Here is a 27,248-nt window from a genome sequence, read left to right as displayed (position 1 = left end):
TGTCTGAGTCAGGCCTTGCCAGAGGGCACAGGGTCCATCACCCATAGTCAAAGAGAAGTGACATAGCCATTTTAATGGCAAGAAGGCCTTCTATTTGGGCTCACATGGCTAAGAAAGACAAGCCATAGAAGTATTGCAGGAGCAAGCCACATAGGCATGGAAATACAACAGCCAACAAAGGCTTAGGACGGGGGCTCATGAGGAAGGCAAAAGTCAGTCAGCCCAGGTTTCCAAAGAAGTGTTTTGCACCAGCTGATTAAAAGCTACACAGCTAAGAAAACTGACATTAGACTCATTTTCATCCTACTGTGCATTTCCACTGCACTTAAATTTTAGGTCTGGATTTTTATATAAAATATCCAATGTACAACCTCAACAGAAGAGACAATACAAAGAATCAATGTATACAAGCACCACCATCAGTGTCATGATTCTCCCCTGCAAAATTTTAAGTTTCAACACATATAGTAGTTAAATTGAGAATCAGAAATAAGAATAGAGAATAAAACTGAGGAAGAGGCAAAACAAATGATAAAAAAACAAAACAAAACAAACACCAGCCATAAACCTTTCTAGTAGGGAGTGAAGCAGTATTGTAAAGCACAGCCATAAAATATTTTTCTGATTCCATTAGCCAGTCAATCAACCAGAAGACAAAATTTATTAACCATGGAGCTTTTCTTATGGAGAAGTTATTGTCTTCATCATGTTAAAGCAATAACAACTAATTATCCTTAGATTTTCACATGTGCACAGCATTGCAAATTATAAAAACCAAGTTTATTTCTCTGCATACAAACTTGAAGAGCATCATCAATCTTCTGACCTTCATATTTCTCTGATGGAAGAGGGCAGAAAGAGAAAGTGTGTTTCTGAATTCTAATTTGCATGGTGAGGCTGAGGACAACAGCTAAGGAGATTGGAATTAATGGTACTGAAACACACTGGATGTCCCAGCAGGATACTGCAGGGAATTTGCATCTCTCCAAGCTCTGCATTTTCTTTAATGAAAGGGACCTCTCTTAATAGTTATAAACCTGGTAAATGGGGTTTAAATTCGAACTGGGCCCAAACTTCAGTCACTTGACTCTCAACAAACCTTACTCTATTTCAAGAGCTGAAGAAGGCACACACACTTCAGCTGTGATTTCCAAAGCATCTTCTGGATGAAGAGTTAAGAGTAAGACAGTAAATGTAACATTTCATTGCATGAAGTGATGCTGTCAGTTAGAGGAAATGAACTTTTCCAAGATTTACTTAATTTCACAGAGAGCAAACTTCTTATTTTTAAGTCCGATTCTCTCCATGCATATACAGGACTCTATGTGTCCAAAGGAAATCTGCTCTGTAGTGTCCCCTGAGGCTCAGGACTACTTAGTCAACATGTCTGTGTAACAACTCTGATCTCATCCACAACACAGACATCTCTACCAGGGTGTAAAGCACAGTCATCTTGACTGACTGCCTAAAGACAAACAATATAAAACAGACTTACCTTTCTTAAAGAATTATATGAAAGGTTTCTCTTAAGCAAAGAAAACAAACGACTTGTTCCACTGGCCACTGAACTGAAAACAACTCCTGGAGTCACTCAAAGCTTGCTTTCTATCTGCATATACTCGGTTGGAAATCCCCTATGGGACAGGGCAACACATGTATCTATACCAAAAATTCTACCAACATACTCAATATGTATTTAGCAATTACAAATATTTGTGCACTTGATCTACAAAATACTTCACACATATTTTCTTCTCTATTCCTTACTCTCCACAGACATTAAAAAATACTCATACTCTCACTGCATAATAAATCTATTTTAGAAGTAAATATAAATCCTGAAATAATCTACTGTGACTTTCCCAAAATGAAGAGGCCAAAGACTCATGGGTGATGGTGCTCTGTATGCTGTGAATGTGTTGCTCTGATTGGTTGATAAATAAAATGCTGATTGGCCAGTAGCCAGGCAGGAAGTATAGGTGGGATAAGCAGACAAGGAGAATTCTGGGAAGAGGAAGGCTGAGCCAGGAGATGCCAGCCTGCCGTCCAGGAAGCAGCATGTAATGGCACACAGGTAAAGCCATGGAACATGTGGCAACATATAGATTAACAGAAATGGGCTGAGTTTAAGTGTAAGAGCTAGTCAGTAGTAAGCCTGAGCTAATGGCCAAGCAGTTTTAATTAATATAAGCCTCTGTGTGTTTACTTGAGTCTGAGCAGCGGTGGACTGGGTAGGACACAGGAAAACACTTAGCTACAAAAGACCAAACACAAGTAATGAACACCGAAGACCATGTAGCTAGTTGGTGGCAAAACTGAAGTTAATCAGCTCCAGTCCAGGACTCTGCAATGAGGGTGGAGGTAGGAAAAACAGGAAGGCTGCTATAATTCCCTACCTTCTAGAATGGGAATCACTCAGTCACTCTCACAAAGGAGCACAATGGGGTCTACAGGAACTGAGTATGACCAGCCTACTAAATTACACACCTGAGAATCAGAGGACAATCTGTTTTTGTCATGTTGAGTTGTAATTCTTAAGCACAATGTAGCTGGTGTAGTGAGAACTGCCTGTTAGAGCAAGGGAGGCCTTTTAACACAGAGGAGAATGGTAGGGCATGAGCACTGAAGGTACCACTCACCAACTTACATAAATTCGGATTCTTCACATTACGCGACATCTACTCAGAGGGACTACATACCTCTGTTCACTCCTAACCTCAGAGCAGGAAGAAGTGAGACAGAAACTGAAGTAGTTGATAGCTGTATCAGTTTAACAATTCAATTATCATTTATCATGCAAATACCATGTATCACACCCTATGCTAGGTATCAAAGGGCCAAGATGGAGACGGCAAACATGATCCTTGGCCTAAATTATGTACAGCCTGCTGTTCTCTTGGGTTCTGTGGAATTTATATGTTAAAGCACACCCTCCTTTGCCCTGGAACTGCCTGAAATTCAGATGTGTTCCTTGCTATGCAGCTCCCTGCTGTGTGCCTGCACATTCACGGAGTCTAAGCCATAGAGCAACAGCATGAAGCTAAGGGCTTAGTCCTTAGGCATGGGATTAGTGACCTCACAAAGAGACCAGAGAACACTGGGGAGGTTTGTCCTGGCCATACTGGAAGCAGAATCAAATCTTCTGGCACTTTGATCTTGACCTTGTATCCTAAGGAATCTTAAGAAACACATTCCTGTTGTTTGTAAACTATTCAGGTCTTTTGGTATCACATCACAGTGATTAATAACACTTACTAATAAACATACTCTAATAATACATCAAAGAGATTATTATTGGGGAATGAGGTACCAAACAAAAGAGAAAGTAGGGTATCTGGAGTTGGCTAGCAGGTGATGGCAGAAAAAGCTTCTGATGAACACTAAGTTGAGAAATGTGGTGGCCAAGTTCATACCCCAAGGTATTATCTTAAATCACATGGACACTTTTCCATGGAGGAAGGAGCAGTGGAGCACAGAGATTCTGTTGCCATCTATGGATTGTAAAAGGTAGAGGAATATGAGTCTTGTGGTTGCTTTTAATATCATGGTACAGCTTATGATACAAACAGCAAATCTTTGTTCTTTCTAGAAATGTCTACATCAAGTACCTAAACATAACTATGACAGCAAAATTTAAGGAGTCTCACTGTGGCCTGCAGCTGGCTAGCGGAGTAATGTAAAAACCAAGTGCATGAAGTGAAGGATCCGGCTAGAGTTATCTTCACAAACTTGCCATGTTCTCTTGACCAGTGCACAGGGACTGAGCTATCACGGCTTCTTGATCCTTTGGCCTCCCCAGTAAGGCTTTCCTTTGTGTTGTCTTTGCCAGAGAACAAAAACAGATTTTCATCACTGTCTCTTAGGCATTTTGTCCTGTGACTAAGATCTAAAGTGAAGGGCTTTAGGGTAATAAGCAAAGTGAGAAAGGATATATCTAGAAGGAAATATGACTTGTCTGGGGAACCAGAACAGAAACGGGGAAAACTGGGTGTTATGTGTTCTGCATGACTTAACATAATTTTGATTGACAACTTAATTATTATAGGGCATCCAACTGCATAGGCTTGATTTATGGTACAAGCTAATAGTGACTTTCATTAGTTTGCTTGGTTGGCTGAGGCAGATTTGGGCCTAGCTCTGGAGTAGCTGTTTTTAAGGGCCAGAACTCCCTTTTTAAGGGCTGTAGAGGAATAAGGCAACATGGACAAAATAAATGCTTTCCCTGCTACTACCAGGGTCTCCGGGATCCCCCTTAACCCACTGCCACACATTAAGAATATATTGGATAGGTCACAAATGAGTGAAGTTCAGAGACTCCTGGGGAAATTGACTGAAGAGAACAAATCAAGGGCACCTGTATCCATGTAGTAGAGACAATTAAGAATGGGCATAGTTACAACAATCTGCACAGCTTTGGGCAGAGTGGCTGTAGTTCAGAGGGCTCTCTCTACAAAGGATCCTTAGTCTAACGTCCAGTAGAATGATCACAAACAAGCAGGGCTATTAAAGTTTGCCTGACTAGCACAGAGTGACTATTCCACCTGAAACAAAGATATTTAAACACATTAATTTTAGTGAATATATAAGAAGAGATAGAAATAGTCAAAACTTTGTAGGAGCTCCTAGTGACTGATATGCACCCAAATGAGTTCTTTACAGAGTGAGAAAGAAACTTCATCTTTCTGTTTGAGTGCATAAATGACAACTAGTTTTCTGCTACTCTTTTATATCAAAGTGGGTTCTCAGAGATCTTAAATGTTTTGATGTTATCTCTTGAGATTAGGAAGTCTCTACACTGACTCCCTGGCTTACAGAGTAAGGCTATTATGGTAAGAATGGTGATATAGACGACTATGGAGACCTAGTCCTTTTCCAATAGTAAGCCAAATTCCAATTTAACCAGCCATCAAAAACTAAGACAATTCAGGATGATATATTTACTCTGTTAGCTTATTGTTCAGATAATCATATGCAAAAGTTTATGGGAAATAGTGGGTTACAGTAAATTGGTAGTTATATGACATGTACTTGGTTTCATTATTTGGTATTTTTGATGTTTTAAATCTTCTAAATAGTTTAGGAAGCAGAATACACAACAGAAAAATTGGGAAATAAAATAAAATATATACACATATACATAAGGAAGTGATCATTATAAAAAACTAATCAAATAGTTTTACATCTATTATCCATTTGACTTTGTAGGAGAACATACAAGAATTTGAATTTCCAGGTTACTGCCTAAGAAGTTAAATAAGTTGGTTCAAACACAAATCACCTCCATCATGAGTTATAACAGTCTTTGGACTGCTCTCAACCTCCTGGAAAATCAAAGTTCCTTCTGGAAACACAAATCTAATCACTTTAATATCTTCTCTAAAGTCTACTGCATCTGCCAATGGTGGCACACAACTTTAATTCCCAGCACTAGTTAACCATAGAGGTCTGAAGGTCTGTACAGACAGATAGTAAGTGATAAGAGCTGGGCAGAAAGAAGAAGTGATGTAGCTGGGTGGAGAGAGGAAGTAATATGGCAGGGCACAAAAAGGATATAGGCATGAGTATACAGGACGTACTTCTCTTTTTGGCTGGGGATTTCCTAGTGGTAAGAACGTGGCTAGCTTCTTCCTGCTTCTCTGATCTCTCAGTTTTCACTATAATATCTGGCTCCAGGTTTTTGATTAATAAGACAGTTTAGCAATTCGTCTTACATCTGGCGCCCAATGATTATGGCATGAATTCACTAAAAAGCCACTTGTGGTCTTGCGGGCCCCTGGCTCAGGCCAGAGCTGCACACTGCCAGAGTCTCTACGTGGGGCAGAGTCTCTTTGGCTTCTCTCATGAAGAATTGTAGGCTCTCTCTGGATTCCCATCTCAGACTGCTACCACACTAGGTAGCTGCCCTAAAACTCCCTCAGACTTTTACTGTTCTAAGCAGTCGGCAGACTTGGTCAGTCAATTAAGATATTTTAAAGGGAGAAATTAGTCAAAAGATAAATTTTTTCCCACATTAAAAAAAAATGGGAAAAATTTTACAATGGAGGGAATTTGGTCTCTGTTTGATAACACATTAGGCAATCTGAAAATAGAACAATTAAATGAGAGGATAATTAATGTTGATGGGATTTATGTAACATCAATTATGAATATTACTTATTTGGTCATTTCTGTTTTAGCATTAAAAAGGTTGGTCAATTTGAGTGGCAAGATAATAGTTTTAGAAAAACTTGCTAAAACAAATCATGGAGATATTCAGACCCAGACAGAAGAATTTAAAGGTGAAGCTATCTCAGCATTCAATTATACGGTTACAGAGAAACAGCCTAAAGTTTTCAAATAGCCAACATTAATCTATCCAGTAACATCATAGGAACTGCCAAATGTTCAAGACCGTGTACAAGCTAATAGGACTCCTGTGGAAATGTTAGATTTGAGGAGATTTAAAGAAGCTATAGTCTCATATAGTATGCATTCTCCATTTGTAAAGCATATGTTAAACTCGTGGTCAACTGGTAACAGAATTAACCCTCAAGACTGAAAAGATTTGGTCACTGCTGTCCTAGATGCTGGTCCACAGTTACAATGGAGAACCTAGTGGAAAGAGGAGGCTAAGATTTCAGAACAAAGATGTAGGGCTAGAGGTATGGAAATTTCCCAAGATAAACTTCTTGGAAAAGGCGATTACATTGATATACAAAGACAATCTTTATATGATGACCACACGCTAATTCTATACTGCATGGCAGCCATCAATGCTTGGGACAGAATTGAAGAAGTAGGAAAGAAAACAGTCATTTACAAAAGTTATACCGGGCCCCAAAGAAACCTTAACAGGTATCTTACAGAGGCAGTCTTCATCAGTAAATAGAGGATATCAAATTCAGAAGCTAGACAGATAATAATTGAATCTCTGGCTTTTGAGAATGCTAATGCAGTATACAAAAGAGTAATCAGCCTGTCAAATGCAATATTAGCACCCTTGAAGGAATGGATCTGAGATACAATTAATATTGAATCTCATGACCATGATGATACTTGGATAGGAGAGGTGATTATCAGAGGTTTGAAGAAAAATAATAATGTCAGATGCTTTAATTGCAGTAACAAGGTCATCTAAAAAGGAATTGCAAACAGGGCATTCCTAGAAACAACATTTCTTCAAGGAACAATGGTAACAGAATGCCCATCCCTTCTGGATTATGCAGAAGGTTTGGTAAAGGCAAACATTGGACTAATGAATGAAGATCAACAAGGGACAGACAAGGTAATCCTTTGCCTTTGCCATCTGGAAACTCCCTGAGGGGCATCTGACAATTCCCCATGGCAAATTCAGTTCAGTGCTTTTCTGCCATCATAGAAGAAACCCCTTCCCAGAGCAATAAAATAACCAAATGCCTATTGTAAAAAAACCCATACTGCGGCCGGGCGGTGGTGGCGCACGCCTTTAATCCCAGCACTTGGGAGGCAGAGCCAGGCGGATCTCTGTGAGTTCGAGGCCAGCCTGGGCTACCAAATGAGTTCCAGGAAAGGCACAAAGCTACACAGAGAAACCCTGTCTCGAAAAAACAAACAAACAAAAAAAAAACCATACTGCTCAGGGTGATAGAACAGCTTTAACAGAGAGAACAAAAAATTCAGGAGAAACCTTAAAGCAAATTTTTTGGCAAACTTCTATAAATGAAAAAGACCAAAATTAAAAAAAAAATGAATAAATGACGTTCTCATGGAGGGTCTTGTAGACACAGGTGTAGAAATAATAATAACTGCACCAGAATCTTGGAATCCAAATTGGCCTCTTCAGGAGGTAAATGTTCAGCTGTTAGGGACTGGATTATTATCTCAAGTGAAACAGAGTGCAAGATGGATCAAATGTACAGAGCTAGAAGGACAGAGAGAAAATTAAAGCCATATGTGGCTAATATGGCTATGAATTTATGGAGTCATGATCTATTATAATGGAATACCCAGATTAACATTCCTCCAACTTCAGAAACAGATCATAAACTAATACATGTTTCTGAGAAAAATATTAGAAGGTATTATAAAGAACAGTCATCAGCCATCCAGATTGTACAAGAACAGGGCACAACAACTGCTGATCTTTCAAAGACATCAACAGCTCTACCTTTAAAATGGTTAACAGACAAGCCTGTATTAGTTCAGCAATGGCCTTTAACAACAGAGAAACTACAGGCCTTAGAAGAGCTGGTACAAGAGCAGCTGTATGCTCAGCATATTAAAGAATCAACCAGCCCTTGGAATTCTCGTGTATTTGTTATTAAAATGAAATCTGGTAAGTGGAGAATGGTAACAGACCTAAGAGTAATTAAAAAGATAATTCAGCCAATGGGCTCTCTACAATCTGGAATTCCTTTGCCTACTCTGTTACCTAAAGGATGGCCTCTTATAGTTATCAATTTAAAAGACTGTTTCTTCTCAATACCCTTACAAGAAAAAGGTAGAGAAAGATTTACCTTCACACTGCTTACTTATAATAATTCTCAGCTGGTTAAGAGATATCAATGGAGGATTCTCCCACAGGGAATGATAAATAGCCCAACCCTGTGCCAATATTTGGTACGGCAGTCATCGGAAGTAATGTGTAAACAACTTCCTGAATCTATAATTTATCATTACATGGACAATAATTTACTAGCTGATTCAAATGCAGATACCTTAGAAAGAATGTTTGAAGAAGTAAAGAAAATTTTGCCTTGTTGGGGATTACAAATTGCTCCTGAAAAGATACAAAAAGGAGATTCTATTAAATATTTAGGATATAAAATAGGTCTACAAGAGAAACCCTGTCTCGAAAAACCAAAAAAAAAAAAAAAAAAAAAAAAAAAAAAAAAAAAAAATTAGACCCCAAAAGGTGCAAATTACGAGATCAATTATGGATTCTTAATGCCTTGTAAAGATTATTCGGAGACATTTCCTATTTGCGGACTGCTGTTGGGGAAAAAATGATGAACTGAGTAATTTGTTCAAAACCTTAGAGGGTGTCAAGGACTTAAATAGTCCAAGAGAATTATCAGCTTAAGCTGAGAGAGAATTGGCTCTGATGGAAAAGAAAATACAGGATGCACATAAGGATCAAGTGGATCCAAAGCTTGATTGCATTTTGGTTATTTTACACTCTAACCATTCTCCTACAGGAATTTTAATGCAGAGGAAAGATATTATATTGGAATGGATATTTCTACCAAATAACCAGGGTAAAAAATTAAAAACTTACATAGAAAAGATCTCTGAGTTGATTTTAAAAGGAAATTTGAGACTTCATCAATTAGCAGGAATAGACCCAGCAGAAATTGTAGTACCTTTAACCAATGATGAAATTGACAAATTATGGGCAGAAAAGTATACCTTGGCAAACATTGGTAAATGTTTGAGAGAGATTAATAACAAATATCCCAAAAGCAATAGAATTAAACATATAAAATGAGATAACTGGATCCTGCCTTGCAGTATATGGGAAACACCATTATCTGGAGCCCCTATATTTTATAGACACAAACAAACAAGGAAAGGAAGGTTTCAAATCAGAAAATTTAAGTAAAGTGGTTCAAAGTCTGTAGCTGGAGAATTTCACTCCAGCTCCCACCAAGCCCCGCCAGTCCCAGAGCCCACTTATAAAATAAACACACCAACTCTTATATTATTTAAACTGCTCAGCCATTAGCTCAGGCCTACCATTGTCTAGCTCTTACTCTTATACTAAGCCCATTTTTGTTAATCTATATGTTGCCATGTGTTCCATTGCTTTACCTGCTGCCTCTACATGATGCTCCCTGAATGGCAGCTGGTGTCTCCCTTTCCTCTACCTTCCTCTCCTTTTCTTCTCTCCTCTCTCCTAGTCCCACATATACTTTCTGTCTGGCTACTGGCCAATCAGTGTTTTATTTATACAGAGCAATACCCACAGCAAAAGTCCTTATAATTCGGTTCATAAATTGGAATTATATGCTATTCTGATGGTATTAATGGATTTTTCAAACCTCTCAACACGGTTTCTGACTCTCAGTATGCTGAAAGAGTGGTCTTACATATTGAAACAGTAGAATTTACCCCTGATGAGTCAGAATTCACTTTGTTATTTATTCAGTTACAAGATATAATCAGGAATAGGAAGCATTTACATTGGATTGGATTTTTGTAAATTGTATACAAATTATGTATATTGCTACAAATTTTAGAGTGATTTACATAGATATGATAAGATTAAAAGGGAGATTATTGAATCTACTTTTAGAAAACTACTAGTTTTAAATATTTTACATTAGATTGGATTTTTATATATTGTAAACAAATTATGTATATTGCTACAAATTTGAGATTGATTTATATAGATTATAAAATAAAAAGGTAGATTATTTAATCTACTTTTAGAAGGAAACAACTAGGTTTAAATATTTTACATTGGATTGGATTTTTGTATATTGTATACAAATTTTGTATATTAATTCAAATTTTAGATTTGATTTTGTTAGAAAATAATGTACATATATTTCTAATCTTTTTCAAGGTATTGTACCTATATAGATCATTTAACAATGTAATGCAATCTTCTAGTCCTTGAAAGTTATTACCAACTATTTAGGATAATAAAGAAATGAAAGTTAGCAGCCATCAAAATTGAAATTGTAGTCATATTGGGTATGTTTTCAAGGTCAAACAGATATATTTTAGAAAGGCAGGTCATCTTCAAACACCTCAAATATCTGCAGAATATGACATTTAAGATGTTTTAAACACACAGATATTTTTTCTTTTCTTTTCTTTTTTTTATGACTATGAGACATGTCTGCTCCTGATAGCACCAATCTACTTCAGAGAAGATGATGGGCACTGAAGAAACTCCATATGGAGATTACTTTCATTGTGGCAAAAGTTAGCCATGGGGCAAAAAAAATGCCCTGGCATCAACTGCTGACAGTATGCTGTCCAAAATGGACAAGCAGGACACAAAAGAAAGGACTGCCGATCCTTGCCAAGACAAGGTAGGAAGGCTCTTTAAAAAATCCTGCTTCACAGATGAGTCTGTCAGATATGTTGGGCCTGTAGCCCGAAGAATGGATGCCTCAATGTTGTACAGGAACCTCAGGTGACTGTACAGGAAGCTAGCTGTTTCTGTCATTCATAACTCACATTTTTTGGAAGTTGCTTGTTTGCACTTCCTTCTTACTCAGTTAATATTATTTCCTTCTTGGGTCTCTTAGGGAGTTGAAGATTAGATAGTTTAGTTAGAGTTTTCCTTGTTAAGAAATTCAGAAAACAGCTGGGCAATGGTGGTGCCCATCTTTAATCCCAGCATTTGGGAGGCAGAGCCAGGCAGATCTCTGTGAGTTTGAGGCCAGCCTGGTTAACAGAGTGAGATCCACGACAGGCACCAACACTACACAAAGAAAGCCTGTCTCGAAAACAAAACAAAAGATATCCAGAAAATAAACTAAGAGGTGCAAAGTGTTTAAGTTTGAAAGACATCAAAAGATAGTTTTCGGTTGATAACACAAGTTAGGATAGAAAGTGAATTAGGTACATTTTGGACTTAGCATAATAGGATAGATAATAGAATATTTGTCAAATGCAAATGGACTAGACATTGTTGATGTATTTGTTGACCATATATATTGTATATAGTTATTGTACTTACTGTATATAGTTTTTCTTATATTAGTTATAACTTTTTCTATTTTAGACAAAAAAAAGGGGGAAATGTGGTGATGTTTTATTTGTGCACTCCAATAAAGCTTATCTGGAGATCAAAGGGAAAAGCCAGCTACTATAGTAAACACAGAAATCAGGCAGTGGTAGCACACACCTTTAATCCTAGCATTCAGGAGGCACAGATTCATCCAGATCTCTGTGAGTTCAATGCAAACACTGGGAACAGAACCAGCTGTGGTGGCACACAACTTTAACTCCCAGCACTAGTTAACCATAGAGGTCTGAAGGTCTGTACAGACAGATAGGAGTGATAGAGATGGGCGAAAAGAAGAAGTGATGTAGCTACGTGGAGAGAGGAAGTGAGATGGCAGGGCACAGAAAGAATATAGGCATGAGAATACAGGAAGTACCTCTCTTTTTGGCTGTTGCATTTCCTAGTGGTAAGATGTGGCTAGCTTCTTTCTGCTTCTCTGATCTCTCAATTTTCACTGTAATATCTGGATCCAGGTTTTTGATTAATAAGACCATTTAGCAATTTGTCTTATATCCTTACAATCTGATGATAGCAAAATGGAAAGTAATTAATACAGAAGTGCAAGATGAAATCTATACAAGTGAGAAAAATCCAGACTTCATTGTTAACTTTTAAAAGAATAGAGATAATTTTCTCGTGCCTTCTTAACAATTCTATCTTACAGGTACTTGGTTTGATGGCCTGCCAGTAAGAATTATCTATCAGTATCACACCTTTCACAGAATAATAACCTAGGCAGCAGTTACTACTTTTAGAGAACAGTGGAGCTACTGGGTGATTTCTTACAAAAGCATCAAGCTGGGAAGCAGAAAGCCATCAGTTATGGACCATATCTTCCAGAACAACCCAAGAAGTTTTGAAGACAATTACCAAGAAGCACAAGTTAATTTTTATATTAAACTAAATAGCACTTAACTGAGTCCCAAACTCTAGACAATGTTCAAACCATTTGTAGATGACTTTCCAAGACAGGATCTAGGCTTACTGCTACAGTTGCTCTGAAGATGATAATTAAGGTAACAAAGCATTTAGCACCCAGTGAAATGAGCCCATCATATATTAGTTTATTTAACCTTAACTCCATCCCTACAATATTAGGAATTATTCCCATTTTATAAATAAGATTGCAAGGTACTAAATAATTTGCCAGTGTGGTCAACGTAAAAGATAAGAGATAAATTCTATCTACTCTGTCAAGCTGACCAAGATGATACTAAACTAGCAGAGTACCTCAGCTCATACTAGTATGTCTGACTCCTCTATGAAAATGGCAGCATGAGCCTTAAGGGTCAAATATTTCAGTGCACATCACGTTCCATCATGTCCACAGTTTTCTTTCAGGACTTAGACACTTCCTCCAAGGACTTACAGACAAAAAGGAGAAACTATCTCTCACATACACCAGTGGGTAGGAAAATGCAAGTGCTAATTAACTTGTCATTGGGCTGCTTTTATACGCCTCTGTCTAACTATTTGAATTTTATGTATCAATTCTTTAAGATTTTTTATAGACCATTGAGCATCTGAAGTAAAAAATGAAGGGGGTGGTAGAGGGAAAAGCATAGAATAGAATTTCTTTCTTTACAAGTGAAATAAATGTCCATGGAAAGTTTCTTGACAGATAAATTACTGCCAGTCAGGAATGAAACATTAAATACTAAATCAATGAAGCTTGGTGGCTCTTCATTATATAGAAAAGATTTTTAGTGCAGATGCTAGGTTTAGTAGTGGGGGTGTCAGGCCACATAATGCTTAGTCTCAAGTTGAATGTTGATGCTAAGTTTGAGTAAAATTGTCAGGCCCCTTCAGTGTTGCCTTAGTTACTTTTCTATTTATGTGATAAGACATCATCACCAAGGCAACATATAGAAGAAGAAATTTATATGGAGTTTAGTTTCCAAAGGTTAGCTAGAGTCCACAATCACTACGGCTACAAGCATGCCAAACAGGGAGGCAGGCATGGTGCTGGACCAGTAGCTGAGAGCTTACATCTTGATTCATAACCACCAAGCAGGGAGAGATAAATGGGAATGGCATGGGTTTTTGAAACTTCAAAAAATACTCCCAGGCACATACCTCCTCCAACAAGGCCACACCTCCTAAACATTCCCAAACAGTTCCACCAACTGGGGACCAAATATTCAAACATATGAGCCTATGGGGGTCATTATCAATCAAATCACCACAAGTAGTCTCAAGTAGAATGCTGATGCTAGTTTTATTAGTAGGACTGTCAAGCCCTTGAGTGGTTACCCTGCACCAGAACTGAGTCTGAATCTACTCCAATAATGCATGGCCCTCCACCTAAAATACCGGCTCTTGGGAACTTGAAATCTCTTTGACATAATGAGCAAACAAATGTGCTCCCAGCTCTTAAGCCAATGATCTCTAAACTCTTATTCTTAATGGAGATTTACCTCTGTCCTGAGGACATGGATACACCTGAAAATCCCACAAAAATAAGTTATCTATTTGTCTAAGTACAATATCCTTAAGGATCAGGCTCTAAGAGTGACATTTTTCTCACTCTGCATTACTCTTCCCAGAACATTCATCCTCTTAGTACTTATGCTTCATTGTATCTCCCTCTACCCTCTGTGTCTCTTAGCTTTATGAAAACACAGTGACACAGTCAATCTCCCATTTCCTATCATTCATCACACTTTCCTTCCCCATGGAACTGACTGGTGTCTACCTTAAGCCTCTTTTCTTCCTAATACAATGAACGTCTACCCACTCTTTCTTCAACTCAAGAGGATGGCTTTGTACTTGGCTCCAGCAATCAAATTTGATTAATTTAGCCAATAAGTATGCATCTATCCTCCTAGCAAATAACTGGTTAAGGTAAAATAATTAAATGAATTTGGGCTAATTAGATGCCAAAAATCTGATGGATACCATCTATAAAGAGTTTTTCATTACTGAGTATTACCATACCTGAATGAAATCTCCAGAATTATGCCCGTTTCTGAATTGTAAGAATCCAGTGGTTTTACTTTTAAAAATTGTAGGATAGACATGTGTATATGCAGTATGCATATTCATGTGTGAGTGTAGTCACCTGTGCACCATGGTGCATGTGTAGAGGTCAGAGGTCAACCTCAGGTGTTGGTTTCCACTTCTTCTTTGAGATAGGATCTCTTGATTACTTCATATGTCAAACTAACTGACTCACAGATTTTGAGGATTCTCCTGTTTCTGATTTTAATTTTGCTGTAAGGATTACAGATAAATGCTGCTGTGCCTGGCTTTTACTTGGGCTGCAAAGATTTAAATTCAGGTCCTCATACTTGCTTGCTAAGTACTTTGTCCACTAAGCCATCTCCCCAGCCCTTAATTAATTTATGTACTTTAGTCTCCCCAAATGTTTTTGACAATGAAGAGGTATTATTTCTATAATTAAAAAAAATAACTCTAAAAAGTCTTGGAGAGATATTATAAGAGTCTGCAACTGTTTACCAGGGACTAACAGACAGAAGAGTACTCATTCCAATGCTATTATAAAAAAGCTAGGCAAAACAAACATTTATAAGAATGGAGTTAGACACTAGAGAAGAGACAAAGCAGAACTATTATAAGGAGAGAAAGAAAATGATCTACAACAACCAACTAGGGACAAATTCCAGGTTATTCTATAAAGTTAGAAAATAAAGGGCATCTAAACAAAGCATGGTTGTCTCACTGAGTTGAAAAGACACAAACTATAGTCCAGGAAGCAATGGCCATGGTTTTTTAAAACTCAGTATCAGAGAAGGGTCTTGATGTGACTAGTGCTATAGCTTGGTAGTACAGTATTTGCCTAACATAGGCAAAACCCTGGGTTCCATAACCAGCACTGGAGCAAACACAATCTGTACTCAAAGATTTCATCTTCATTTAAACAATGCAAAAAAGATGATGAAAACTTAAGTCACCAGACAGAAATGGAACAAAGCTGATGCTGAAAATCATGTGTCTCAATGGATACTTGGTGAAGCCTTGCTGTGACCAAAATACCCAAGTCAATCAATTTAAGGAAGATAAGGTCCCTTGGAATAGGTTGAATACATTCGTGTTTCTCTTAACCATTCATAGGGTCTGTAGCAGCCTTTGGTTAGAGGCCAACAAGCACAACTGCAAAGCAGAGTCCTTGGAAGGATGCTGTCCAGTATGTTAAGTATACCTGGCTATTCAGGAGTTTTCACAAAGTATTCTGTGTCTTAGTGGTGGCTCTTTTCTGAGGTTGTGAAATTCTTTCACATAAACACACAGTTTTGTACCTGTTATGGTTTTAATCTGAAATGTCCCCAACGGGCTCATTTTTATTGTTCCTCAGATGGTGATGCTATCCTAAGAAACATTAGGCTGGTAGAAGTAGCTCACTAGGGGCAAGGCTTTAAAGGAAAATAAAAGGAAAATCTAACAAAAATTTAAAAATACAATGAATTTTGACACCAAACAACATGAAATTTAAAATCTTAGGAACTCCATAAACAATGCCAAAAAATGCTAAGAATTAGAAAATGTAACTTAGGTCCAGAAGGAAAAATTAATTAGGGAATAGTGCTAAAAAACCCATAGATATAATGAGTATTTGAACAGCTTTTATAAAAATGTTCCATTCGTCAGAGAGCATAAAGGAATGTGAGAATTGTGGGAAGAGAACTAGAAGAGAGACAAAGAACAGCTAAAGCAGAGCTGGGTGTGAGTGGAGCTCAGTGTGGAGTGTCTGTCTAGCATGGGTAAAGCTCCTGGGTTCTAGTTCCAACACTATGAACAAATACAACAAACCCAAATAGAATTCACACAGAGTTATCAAAAGAGAAGTACTGGAACTGAGAAATTAATATAAACTAATTTTTACTGCAAATTAGAAACTACTGAAAGCCTATCAAAGCATCTGAAGCATCCAAAATGAAGCATATCAAGAATAAAAATGTTTAATAGGTAAATAGAGCATGAAAAACCCAGGAGACACTGGAAAACTGAAAAAGGGCTACAACATTTTAGAGTATTCCTTCTTAAAAGTAAAAAGATGCACATACTGTCTCTTAGTTGGTACTGATAAACTCTAATAACTAAAAGTAAACAAGGAGCTAAAGTTAATAATCCACCCATAAGTCACACCAAATTCAACAAAAATCAATATAAATAAGACACTGGGGGAGGGAAAGGAGCCCAAAATCCAGATGAGAAAAGCAGATAGCAGAAGGCGATGTTCAGCGTCACCCTCAGGTATAAACTGGAGTGCAGCTTAGGCTAGAAGCAACTTGGTCTCAAACAAAACAAAACACAAATTAACATCAGCATCAAAAACAAACCCAGCAAAGACAACAAAATGAGACTATGGGACTTTTGACTAGCAGTACCAATGAAAACTACCATTGTCATCTAACAGACTTAGCACATAGCAACTAGAGAACAGATACATTTTTTTTTCCATGTAACTGCAACACTTAATAAACTGGGCCATTGAAAATAATCTCAGGATATTAGTTACAGGATTGAAATTATACAGAACATGCTCTCTGACTAAAAAGAATCTAAACTAGAAACTATAATTTATACAAATATTCTAAATATTAGAGAAGCCACAAACTTTTAAATAACCAACAGATCAAATAAGAAAACCTAATGTGTTCATAATTGTGTATTTCCCAAATGTACTGAAAAATCTGAAAGAAAAATTTAAAACTTAAAAGCAGAAATCACTGCCCCCCCAAATAAGAAAACCTAAAGCTAATCTAAAATACTGAATTGAATAAAAATTTTAAAATAATACAATAACCTGATGTGGTGGCAGATACCCACACTCCCAATATTCAGGAGACTGACAACTTTGAGCCCAACTTGGACTACTACTTGAGAAGACATTGTTTCAAACATCAAATCAAATCAAAAGAAAAAAAATGATATGACAAAATGCATAAAGTACAGCTGGTACAATACTTAAACGTTATCTTAGAGTTTCTATTACTGTAAAAAGATAGTATGATCATGGCAACTCTTTTTTAAAATTTATTTATTTTACATCCCAACCAAGGTTTCTCCTCTATCCTCTCCTTCCCCCCATTCACCTCCATCTCCACCCCCTCAATTCACTCTCTGCTTCTGTTCAGAAATGGGCAGGCCTCCCATGGGCATCAACCAAGCATGGCATATCAAAAATAGAGGTAAGGCTAAGTTTCTCCCCATACATTAAGTCTGGTAAAGGCAACCCAGTATGATGAGTAGGTTCCCAAAATCCTGCCAAAGAGGGACATCCCTTCTTGCTCTCATTGTTGTGAGTCTCACAGATGGGACACGCTACACAACTGTCACATAAATGTAGAGGGCCTAGGTCAGTCCCATGCAGGCTCCCTGGTTGTTGGTTCAGAATCTAAGAGTCCCTATGAGACAGGTTAGTTGTTTCTGTGGGTTTTCTTGTGATGTCCTTGACCCCTCTGGCTGCCATAATCCTTCCTCCCTCTCTTCAGCAGGATTCCCTGAGCTTGGTCTAATTTCTGGCTGTGGGTCTCTGCATCTGTTTCCATAAGTTACTAGATGAAGGCTCTCTGATGACAATTGGGGTAGTCACCAATCTGATCACAGGAGATGGCCTGTTCTAGCTTCACATCTACTACTGCTAGGAGTCTTAGCTGGGGTCATCCTTGTAGATTTGTGGCAGTTTCCCTTATATTAGGCTTCAAACCAGAATCTGAAAACCCCCACTTTCCAGTCATCTCTCTCCCCCTCCACCCACACCAAATCCAATCCCTCATGTTGCCATCCCCACCCACCCCAAGTCCACCCAGGAGATCTCTTCCACTTCCCCTTCCCAGGGAGATCCATGTATCCCCCATTTGGGCCCTCCTTGTCACCTACCCTCTCTGGATATACTGATTGTAACCTGGTTATCCTTTCCTTTACAGCTGATATCCACTTATAAGTGTGTACATACCATGTTTGTCTTTCTGGATCTGGGTTACCTCACGCAGATAATTTTTTTCTAGATTCATTCATTTGCCTTCAAATTTCCTGATGCCATTGTTTTTTATAGCTGAATAATAATACTCCATTGTGTAAATGTACCACATTTTCTTTATTCATTCTTTGGTTGAGGGGCATCTAGGTTGTTTCCAGGTTCTGGCAATTATAAATAAAGCTGCTATGAACATAGCTGAGCAAGTGTCCTTGTGGTATAGTGGAGTATCCTTTGAGAATATGCACAAGAGTGGTATCACTGGACTCTGAGGCAGATTGATTCCCAATTTTCTGAGAAACCACCATATTGATTTCCAAAGTGGCTGTATAAGTTTGCATTCCTACCAGCAGTGGAGGAGTGTTCCCCTTGTTCATCCTCTCCAGCATGAGCTGTCATTTGTGTTTTTGATCTTAGCCTTTTTTGAGAGGTGTAAGATGGAATCTCAGAGTTGTTCTGATTCGCATTCCCTGATGCCTAAGGATGTTTAACATTTATATGTGTTTCTCTATCATTTGAGATGCTTTTGTTGAGAATTTTCTGGTTTAGGTCTGTACCCCATTTTTAAATTGGATTATTTGGTTTGTTGATGTCTAGTTTCTTGAGTTCTTTATATATTTTGGAGATCAGCCCTCTGTTGGATGTGAGGTTGGTGAAGATCTTTTCCCTTTCTGTAGGCCACCATTTTATCCTACTGATGATGTTCTTTGCCTTACAGAAGCTTTTCAGTCTCATGAGGTCCCATTTATTAACTGTCGATCTTAGTGTCTGTGCTACTGGTGTTCTGTTCAGGAAGTTGCCTCCTGTGCCAATGCAGTCAAGGGTATCCCCCACTTTCTCTTCTATCAAGTTCAGTGTAACTGGATTTATGTTGAGGTCTTTGATCCACGAAGACTTGAGTTTTGTGCAGGGTGATAGATATGAGTCTATTTGCATTCTTCTATATGTCAACATGCAGTTATGTGAGCATCATTTGTTGAAGATGCTTTCTTTTCAGATTTGAAGTTCTTGTTAAACAGATCTTTCACTTGCTTGGGTAGAGTTACCACAAGATATTTCACATTGTTAGTGGCTACTGTCAAGAGAGTTGTTTCCTGATTTCTTTTACAGCCCTTTTATTGTTTGTATATAAGAAGGCTAATATATATATATATAGTTATATATAATATATATAGTTATATATATAGTTATATATAATATATATAGTTATATATATATAGTTATATATATATATGTGTGTGTGTGTGTGTGTGTGTGTGTGTGTGTGTGTGTATATATATAGTTAATCTTGTATCTAGCCACTTTGCTAAAGGTGTTTATCAGCTGTAGGAGTTTCCTGGTAGAATTTTTTTTGGTTGCTTATATATACTATCATGTCATCTGCAAACAGCAACACTTTGACTTCTTTTCCAATTTATATTACCTTGATTTCTTTTTGTTGTTTTATTGCTCTAGCTAGAACTTTGAATACTATATTGAATTTGATTTTGTTAATTTGGGTATTCTCTCTCTGCCTTTTAGTTAGTTTGGATAAGGGTTTATCTATCTTGTTGATTTTCTCAAAGAACCAACTTTTGTTTCATTGGTTCTTTGTATTCTATTTGTTTCTGTTTAATTGATTTCAGCTCTCAGTTTGATTATTTCCTACTATCTTAGGAGTGTTTGCTTCATTTAGTTCTAGAGCTTTTGGGTGTGCTATTAAGTAGCTAATATGAAATTTCTCCAAATTCTTTATGAAGGCACTTACTGCTATGAACCTTCCTCTTAGCTTTCACTGTATCCTACAAGTTTGGGTATGTTGTGCATTCATTTTCATTGAATTCTAAGAATTCTTTAATTTCTTTATTTATTTATTCCTTGACCCATTGGTAATTCAGTTGAGAATTGTTCAGTTTCCGTGAGTTTTTAGGCTTTCTGTAGTTTGTATTGTTGTTGAACTCCAACTTTAATCCATGGTGATTTGTTAAAATACAGGGGGTTATTCCAATTATTTTGTATCTGTTATGACTTGATTTATGACTGAGTATGGGGTAAATTCTGGAGAATATTCCATGAGGTTCTGAGAAGAAGTTATATTCTTTGGGGTTTGGGTGAAATATTCTACAGATGTTTGTTAAGTACTTTTGAGTCATAACATCTTTTAGCTCCCTTATTTCTCTGTTAAGTTTCTGTACGGCAGACCTGTCCATTGGTGAGAGTGGGGTATTGAAGTCTCTCACTATTAATGTGTGGTGTTCCATACATGATTTAAGCTTTAGTAACATTTATTTTTACAAATGTGGATGCCTTTGTATCTGGGGCATAGATGTTCAGAAATACATCATCTTGGTGGATTTGTCCTTTGATGAATATGAAATGTCCTTCTCCATTTCTTTTGATTAATTTTGGTTTGAAGTCTATTTTGTTAGATACTAGGATAGCTATACCAGCTTGTTTCTTAGGTCCATTTGATTAGAAAATATTTTTCCAACCCTTTACTCTGAAGTAATGTCTGTCTTTGACATTGAGGTTTGTTTCTTGTACGCAGCAGAAAGATGGACACTGTTTTCATATACATTATGTTAGCATCTGTCTTTTTATTGGTGAATTGAGTCCACGATATTGAGCAATTTAATTGTTAATATCTGGTTGATTGTTAATTCCTGTTATTTTGTTGTTGCTATTGTTGTTGTTGTTGTTGGTGGTGGTGGTGGTGGTGTGTATGTGTATGTGTATGTGTTTCCCTTCTTTGGGTTTTGCTCATGTGGGATTATCCATTGCCTATGTTTTTGTGGGTGTAGCTAACTTCCTTGGGTTGGAGTTTTCCTTGTAGCACCTTCTGTAAAGCTATGTTTATGGATAGATATTGATTAAATTTTACTCTGTCATGAAAATATCTTCTTTTCTCCATCTATGCTAATTGAATGTTTTGCTGGGTATAGTAGTCTGGGCTGGCATCCTTGGTCTCTTAGTCTGCAAGAGGTCTATCCAAGCTCTTCACGCTTTTAGTCTCCATTGAGAAGTCAGGTGTAATTCTGATAGGTCTGCCTTTATGTTACTTGGCTTTTTTCCTTTGTAGCTTTTAATATTCTTTCTTTATTCTATATGTTTAGTGTTTTGATTAGTATGTGGGTAGGGTCCAGTCTATTTGGTGTTCTGTAATCTTGTACCTTTATAGTTATGTCCTCCTTTAGGTTGGGAAAAATTTCTTCTATGATTTTGTTGAATGTATTTACTGGCCCTTTGAGCAGGGAATCTTCTCCTTCTTCTATTTTTATTACCCTTAGGTTTGGTCTTTTCATAGTGTCACAGATGTCCTGGACATTTTATGTTGGGAAATTTTTAGATTTAACATTTTCTTTGACTGATGAGTCTATTTCCTTGTATCTTCAACACCTGAGATTCTCTCTTCCATCTCTTGCATTCTGTTAGTGATGCTTACATCTGTAGTTCCTGTTCACTTACCCAGGTTTTCCATTTCCAGAATTCCCTCAGTTTGTGTTTTCTTTATTTTCAGGTCTTGAACAGTTTTGTTTCCAACAACTGTTTTGTTTTGCTTTTGGCATTCTTTAAGAGATTATTGATTTTTTCCAATTTTTTAGTTGTCTTTTCCTCCATTTCTTTAAGAGATTTTTTTCATTTCTTCTTTAATGACCTCTATCATCTTCATAAAGTTATTTTAAAGGTCATTTTCTTGTGTTTCAGCTGTGTTGGAATGTTCAGGTCTTGCTGTGGTAGCAAAGCTGAATTCTGGTGGCAACATAGTGACTTTTCTGTTAATGATTGTGTTGATGGTGTTCTTAAACTGGCATTTAGGCATCTGGATTTGGGATGGTTATAGGTCTAGGTGTTGATTCCTATGTTTGTCTTTGTTGGAGGGTTTTTTGTTTTTTTGTTTTTTTTTGTTCCTTAGTTTCTGTTTCCTCTCTGGTCTTTCGGCCTAAGTGGCCAAGGGTGCTGGTGACTGGTGAGTCTTCAGGTCTTGTAGGGTGTCTCCACTGGGGTTTTGGGGGTGTTGGGCCTCTTGATCCAGTCTAGGCTCTGGTATAGCCAAAGACTTCTTGAGTCTCTATCCCACGTTCCATAGCATGGATTCATTGTTCAGGATAACTCCAGCAGTGTTTCTACCATACCTTTTCCTAGAGCTGGGAGGATCCGGTCTAATCTCCAGTAAAGACTTAGGCTTCTTCTAGTGTATCTAGGACTAGCCTAGCCTCCAGTAGAGCTGCGGAGGCTGTTCTTCCCAAGGTGTGGACTGTGTCTGGGCCTATGGAGTCTGCTGCAGTTCTGAGAAAGAGCTGCTGTTGACTGCTGAAGGCAGTTGTAGCTGCTGTGGTCTGTGCCTCAGTGGCAGAAGTCCACTGGTATTGAGGGCAGGACCCAGAAGCAGCAGGGCCAGGAATGAACTGGGCTTGTGTTGGCCTGGGGAAGGATCACGGGGTCAGAATTCAGCGTGGGGTGTAGTTCAGCTGGCAGGCAGGTCACTCACCTTTTCTGGCTTGTGTGGCCTGGGTCTGCCTGAAGGAAATCTTTTAGGGTTAGAGGTAGGGCCAAGCAGCAGGGCCAGGGACAAGCCAGGATTGGCTTAGGGAAGGGTCACTGGGGGCAGAATCCAGGGAGGGATGTGTTTTTGCTAGCAGGCTGGTCTTTCAATAGTTCTGGCTGATGTGGTCTGTGCATGGCAACTCTCATAAAGGACAACATTTAATTAGGACTGGCTTATAGTTCAAAGGTTTAGTCCATTATCATTAGAGTGGGGAGTAGGGTAGCACATAGGCCAACATGGTGTTGGAGAAGTAGCTGAGAGTCCTAGATTCCGATCCAAAGGCAACAAGAAGTGAGAATGAAACTGCATCCAGCTTGAGGATCTGAAACTCCACCCCAGTGACACATTTCCTCCAACAAAGTCACACCTACTCCAATAAGGCCCTCCTCATAGTGCCACTCCCTATGAGCCTATGGGGGATATTTTCATTCAAACTACCACATGAGTAATTCCTAATATTAAAATGCTCATACTATGGAAAGAATAAAATCTCAAAGTATCTAAGTTTCTACCTTACTTTTAAAATAACAGTGAATTAGCTAACCTTAAAGGGAAGAAAATCATAAAGGCTGAAATCAAAGAGAAAGCTGAAAATAGGCTTGCTCTCTGAACACACACCAGGGCCTTCTTCATGTGGTTCTTCTACATGGCTGGCTTAGGCTGGTGGTCTTGGAGTCTATAAGCAGGACTTAACTAAGGATAGGGATGCTCTGTCTTCTAAGTAAACAGTATAAAGTTAAACTAGACCAGGTCTAATTTCACAAGTCAGGGACAGCTGCTGCTTCCATATTCTATTGCTTATAATAAGGTCAGAAATCTTCCTCAATTCAGAGGAAGACATGAGATGCCTCACAGCCTCACAGCTCTAGGAAACGGTATGGTAGAAACACTGCTGGGGTTATCCTGAACAATGAATCCATGCTATGGAACTGGTGTGATACATGGCATCATGTCCCTTGAACCTGAAAAACTACTTTCTGTATTTGTTGTGGCATTGTTCTGATTACAGATTCTTTCAATTTGTGTATTTGAAATACCTTGATTTAACTTCCATTTTTAAGGTCTATTTTTGAGAGATTCAGAATTTTACTTAGGTTGACAGGCTCCTTTTTTTTCTTATATCACTTTGAAGATGTCACTCCATAGTGTTCTGATTTGCATGTTTCTGATAATAAGTTCAGAATAACTCACAAGAATGTTTTCCCTTTTGGACGATTTCTTTTTTAACTTTATACTGTTTACTTAGTAATCACTAAGTAAAACACTTTTATGTAGCTTTTTTGTGTGTATGCTTAACCTGATAAAGTCTTTCAAGCTTCTTAAAAAAAATAAGTCAGTACCTTTTCCTAAATGTGGAAATTTTTTCCATCAGTCATGTATTATATCCTTTATTATTACTATTTTTTGAGACAAGTTTTTCCTACATAGCCCAGATTGCCCTGGAGTTCACTATGTAACCCAACTCAGGCCAAACTTGAACTCACAATGTTCCTGCCTCTAACCTCCTTGTAGATGGGAGTTGCTGTGGATATCACTCTGTATAAATAAACACTGATTGGCCAGTAGCCAGACAGGAATTATAGGTGGGACTAACAGAGAGGAGAATTGAGGGAAGAGGAAGGCAGAGGGAGAGACTGCCTAGAGCCGCCGCCAGGACAAGGAAGATGTAAGGTACCAATAAGCCACGAGCCATGTGGCAAAGTATAGATTAATAGAAATAGGCTAAATATAAGAATAAGAGCTAGACAATGATAGGCCTGAGCTAATGGCCAAGCAGTTTAAATAATATAAGCGTCTGTATGCTTATTTTATAAGTGGGCTCTGGGACTGGCGGGACTTGGCAGGAGCTGGAGAGAAATTCTCCAGCTACAGGGAGTATATCATCTTACTTTTAAAATTACTGAATATATTACATTGTGTTTTCTAAAGCTCTTTTAACACACATTCCCACATCTAGTAGACTCATTTATACTTCCTACTTCAGATTCTATTATATGTCATATTTTGCAGTTCCTTGAATGTGATTTAAGTTTTTTGGTTTTGGGGGGTTTTTGCTTATAAAATTGTGGATGCTACATGATTGGAAGTGTGTTATGTGTCTTCTTCCTTCAAAAATGACTGAGTTTCCCAGAGAATGTTTATTTTACTTGCAGAGTAGCTTTATTTCATCAAGTCTTGCTCCTAGGCTTAATTAGGGTGAGGCAAGATGACCCCTGGGTTAGTTTAAAGAAATATGTAAGAAACTCAGATAATCTATAACAAGCAAACAGTGAGTTTGTTTTTGTGTTTTTTGTTGCTGTTGCTGGTTTTTAAATGGACAAAGGATCTGAATAGACATTTATCAAAAGATGATATGGGTAATCAACGAATAATGAGTATACAAAAATGGTTAGAGATACACAAACGAAAGTCACAATGAAATGTCACAGGACATCTGTGCACAATGAAATATCACTGCACATCTGTGGAACTAGCTATTATCAGAAAGAAAACATAGTCTGGAGGGCTAGCTCAGCAGTTAGACTGGCTGTTCTTCCTAAGGACCGAGGTTCAATTCCTACATAGTGACTCAAACCATCTGTAACTCCAGTTCCAGGTGATCCAATGCCCTCTTTTGGCCTCAGTGGGCACCAGGCATGTACATGGTATGTATGTATTTTTTTAAAAAGATAATAGATAAGCATAAGAGAGAGCATGAAGGAAATGAAACTACACTGCTAGCAGAATGTGAATTTCAATACAGTAGTTATGAAAAATAGTGCACACTGAAAAGAGCCACCTTATGATCTACTCCAAAGAAAATGAAATATTTTCCAAAGACTTTCCATTTTTACCACAGTACACAACAGCTAAGACATGAGCTCAAGCTTTTTCATCAGTGGGTGAGTAGATAAGAAACTGTAGCTTCCTTACACAATGAACATTATATGGTCTTAACACAGAAAAAAACATTGCCATTTATGACAAGATAGAAAACCTGGAGGCCAACATATTAAGTGAAATAAACAAAGAACAGAAAGACAAATAGTGTATAATTTTACTTGAGTGTGGATCTGGAAAAGCCAAATTCCAAAGTGAAGAATAGAGAAGACAGGGGATGGTGGCCAGGAGAGTGAAGGCACTGGAGAAGTATAGATCAAAGGATTAAAAATTCTAATTTGATGGCAGCAAGTTTAAGAGATTTATGGTACAACATGATGACTACAGCAATGTGTTATACTCTTGAAAAACTGTTCAGAGATGTGAAATGTAAAAAAGGTGTAGAGTATTGTACAATTTATTAGTTCAATCTAGCCATTCTACAACACATATACACATACACACACTTCCAAACACGCTGCGACCACAATTATATACAACTAAGAAATAAGCTGACAGTTTCTGCGGAGCCTGAACTGCAGAAACCTGTGGTCTGCTGATCTGACACCTCAAGGTCTTGGAGGACACGAAGGCTCCTGGCTCCTAGCCACTTCACAGACTCCAGTGGCTGCTCTGTTGTCTGTCAAGCATCATAGGTTTCCTGCATATGGCAACTTACTGGTGGCCAAAGGCTCCAGTGCTGCCCCACTGCAGATTTCCAGAGCTCCTCCTCTGATATCCCAGCTGTATCATCAGCCCCACACTCCTTATCTGGTGGGGGTTTTGTTGTTCTTTTTCCTGGTGATAGAGTGCTGTTGTTTTGCTGTTAAACAGTGTCTGCAGCTTGAAGCCAAGGGAAACTGAGTAGTTTCTGTGCTGCTGCTCTCTGAAAAAACATGGCTTATATGGCCTGCTGTCCAGTGCATGGACACAGCTGTTTCACACAGTTAACTAATTTTACAGATGTTTATGGTGATACTTTACGATGACTAGAAATGGAAATCCCTATGAATGCCATTTAAAAGACCAAATGAAACAAACTGAGCAATTAATGTTAGTGGCCAAGGGAAGGAAGCAATTAAACAGTCCTACCCAGCTGCAACACCTATGAGCCACTACAATTACCAGCATGACATGATATGGATAAAAAGGTGCATGCTGGTGGTAACCAACAGCTAATTGGACTCAAGCTCCTTTCAACAGAAGTGAAATAATGCCTGATA

General features: G+C 38.0%; 1 protein-coding gene across 3 annotated transcripts in view; it reads right to left on the bottom strand.

The window, feature by feature from the left end:
- The window catches only part of Exoc6b (exocyst complex component 6B), a 519,570-nt gene that overhangs the window by 137,841 nt on the left and 354,481 nt on the right, over positions 1-27,248 (bottom strand). The gene's annotated exons all lie outside the window — the stretch shown is intronic.

This window comes from Peromyscus californicus, unplaced genomic scaffold, assembly GCF_007827085.1.
Source record: "Peromyscus californicus insignis strain IS unplaced genomic scaffold, ASM782708v3 Scaffold_6__1_contigs__length_162567912, whole genome shotgun sequence".
Taxonomy (NCBI): Eukaryota; Metazoa; Chordata; class Mammalia; order Rodentia; family Cricetidae; genus Peromyscus; species Peromyscus californicus.
This window is presented reverse-complemented; position numbering and strand designations above follow the sequence as displayed.